The sequence below is a fragment of the Zingiber officinale genome, chromosome 5A (assembly GCF_018446385.1).
Source record: "Zingiber officinale cultivar Zhangliang chromosome 5A, Zo_v1.1, whole genome shotgun sequence".
Classification (NCBI taxonomy): domain Eukaryota; kingdom Viridiplantae; phylum Streptophyta; class Magnoliopsida; order Zingiberales; family Zingiberaceae; genus Zingiber; species Zingiber officinale.
The window spans coordinates 80,002,921-80,005,850 of record NC_055994.1 but is presented as its reverse complement, the minus strand read 5'-3'; positions in this window follow the sequence as shown (position 1 = coordinate 80,005,850).

The following is a 2,930-nucleotide window of genomic DNA, read 5'->3' as shown; positions in this document are numbered from 1 at the left end:
TGATGACGTGGATCTCTGACCGGCCGTATGGATCTCCGGCGAACCTGCAAAGAAGTCGGGCTGGGAAGGGGTTCCCGGCGACGACCCTCCGACGCTCAAGTTAGGCAAGAGGAAAACGAAGAAGTGGCTTCGAAGATGAGAGATCGCATGATTACGTACCTCCGGCGAAGTCTGAGGGCTCTTATATAGATCTATGGGGAGGCTTATGCACACCTACCGACGTGTACACGTGTCCTGTACCATGCCCTAGTATGGGCTTACCAGAGGAGCATGCCTGACACCATACTGCTACAGTCCGAGCACATCTTTGATGGGACAGCAGAACCTTCCATCATAGGATTCTGCGTATGACTTGGTCATCGAACATACCTGTTGTCAGAAGATGTCTCCCAATGTCCCCTTGTCCTTGTCTCCTTTTTCCCTGAGCCGACCGTCCATCCGCTCGGCCGGCAGTGGTCCGACCGGGCGTAGGTATCCATCCGACCGAGAAAATTTCACTCCATCGCATGCTCGGCTGAGACTGTTCCTTCATAGTCTTGATGCTTTACGCCTCGGCCGAGCGGACTGCCCGCTCGGCCCGGCGACCCTGTTCACCATGAGCGTCGGAAACCGACTCCCCGTCGGGTTGTCTTTGATTCCACTCGGACATGTTCGGCCGGTCGACCAACCCCCTCTCCGAGCGGCCGGACCTTATGCTGACCCTTTTGACTTCTGACCTCCACGTGTCATTGGCTCGCCACAAAGGGGGTCCCCCGCCCTTACTGCCGGATCATGTAGTTTTAGGATTTTTAATATTCTTAATTATACATTCAGTTTTTGAAAATGTGACTAAATAACCTAAGTCACATAATTGGCTAATACTAAGTAAATTAAAACTAAACTGTTCAACGAATAACACCTTTCGAATATAAAAATCAAAATTTAATTGGATATTACCTATTCCGATTACCTTAAGGGTTTCGTCGTTGCCGAACGCAACCAACCCCAGGTTCTTGAGTTTCAGCTTACTAAATTTCAATCTATCTCCAGTCATATATCTGGAGCATCCACTATCTAGTATCCATTGATCCAAATCTTTATGTTCCTACATAAGGTATTTGATTTGGGTCAATTTAATGGATTTAGAAGATAGTTTGATTGAAATCAACTTAATGCCCCATTTCACCCATTCTAAATGATCAAAAACATGGTATCCCTATGGGTGATTGTGTGATGATATATTGGGGTTAAGTTAAATTTAGTTAAGTTAATTAAATTAATTAAGTTGATTAATTTGAATTAATTATTAAGATGAATTATTTGTTTGAATTGAGTTGAATTAATTATTAACTTGAATTAATTATTTGAATTAAGTTTAATTAATTATTAAGTTGAATTAAGTTGAATTAATTATTGAGATGAATTAAGATTTGACTAAGTTCAACCTAGATCCATCTCACCCAATTCTAGGTTATCAAACAGAGAATCTTAGGTAGTTTTGTGAGATGGTTATCTTTAATTTAGATTATTTCTATGGATTAATTTACATTTGAGTTAAACTTAGGGCTTCCAATTGGTTAATTAAATATACATTTCGAAGATTAGCTCCCAGACTATGGCAAGACACTAGGTCTTCTTGGTTATGAGATGATCCACCACTTCTAGACAGAGCCTTTCAAAGAAAATATATATTTAATCTTCCTTTTGAAACCCCTAGGTTTAACTAACCAAGTGTAAATTACGCCTTGGTCCTTACACTATCCTAATCTAAACATGCATAATACAAGGTAAATAAATAAACAATCATTAATCAATTTTATCTATTTATTAAGATAATTTTTCTATTGGCTCCCCCTGGATCATAGCCTCGATATGGTCTATCAAGGTAATGTACTTGATTCTTGGGGACCCAATATTGACCAAGTCCAACTTGATTGACCAAGTTGGACTTAGGTACTCATGCTTAGACTATCTTACTATTTGGTCTGTTCACTAAAGTTAGATAAGATCGATATTTCTTTTTAGTTTTAAATCCTAATCCAGATCTATTGTAAATGACTTTTTGTTTTCCAAGAATTAGGTCAAGGTTCTTGGAGCCCAAAGAAAATCGTTCCAACATTTTCTTCAAATCCTTGACCTAAGTTTTCAGGCTGGAATTTTCTTCCTCAAGCTTTTGGACTTGAGTTAAGTTTCCAGTCTGAACTAGGTCAGGCAAGGATTCGAAGTTAGTCACTTCTTTAAGGGCTATTACCTCCTTTAGAAGTGATTTGATCCTAATATTTGATTTTTCTAATTTTCGCATTAAATAATTTACTAAATTGTGTAAACGCGGGATACTTACAACAAGGTCATGCCCTTCGGAAACGGATCTATGGCTTTTCTCGAACTCAGCTTCCGATTTGTCCTCGCTTCCGGATTCGTTGATGTAGTCTCGGGCTGTCATCGCGAGAAAACTCGTCTGTTCGAGTTCTTCATCTTCGGATTCTTCCGAGGATGACTCGTCCCAGGTCGCTTTCAGAGCCTTCTTTTTCCGTTGTTGCTTCTTTGCATCCTTTTGATTTGGGTAGTTGGCTTTGATGTGCCCCTTCTGATTGCAACCGTAGCATGCCACTTCAAATTTTACCTTTGACTTTGGTTGAGCCTCCTTGGATTAAATTGCTTTCTTGAGGTCCTTCTTGTTGAAGTCTTTCTTTTTCTTGTAGAGTTTCTTTACTAGGTTGACGAGTTCAGTCGTAAGTTCATCGTTTGAGTCCGGTTCTTTTTTTGACTCCAGTTCTGTTCTGTGCTTCGTTCTCGGTTCGAGCATTCTGCTACTACCTGCAACCAAAGCTATACCCTTCTCAACTGGGCGTGCATTAATCTGCTCATGCAATTCGAATTCAGAGAAGAGTTCATCTAATTTAATTGAAGATAAGTCCTTGGATACCTTGTATGCATCTACCATGGATGCC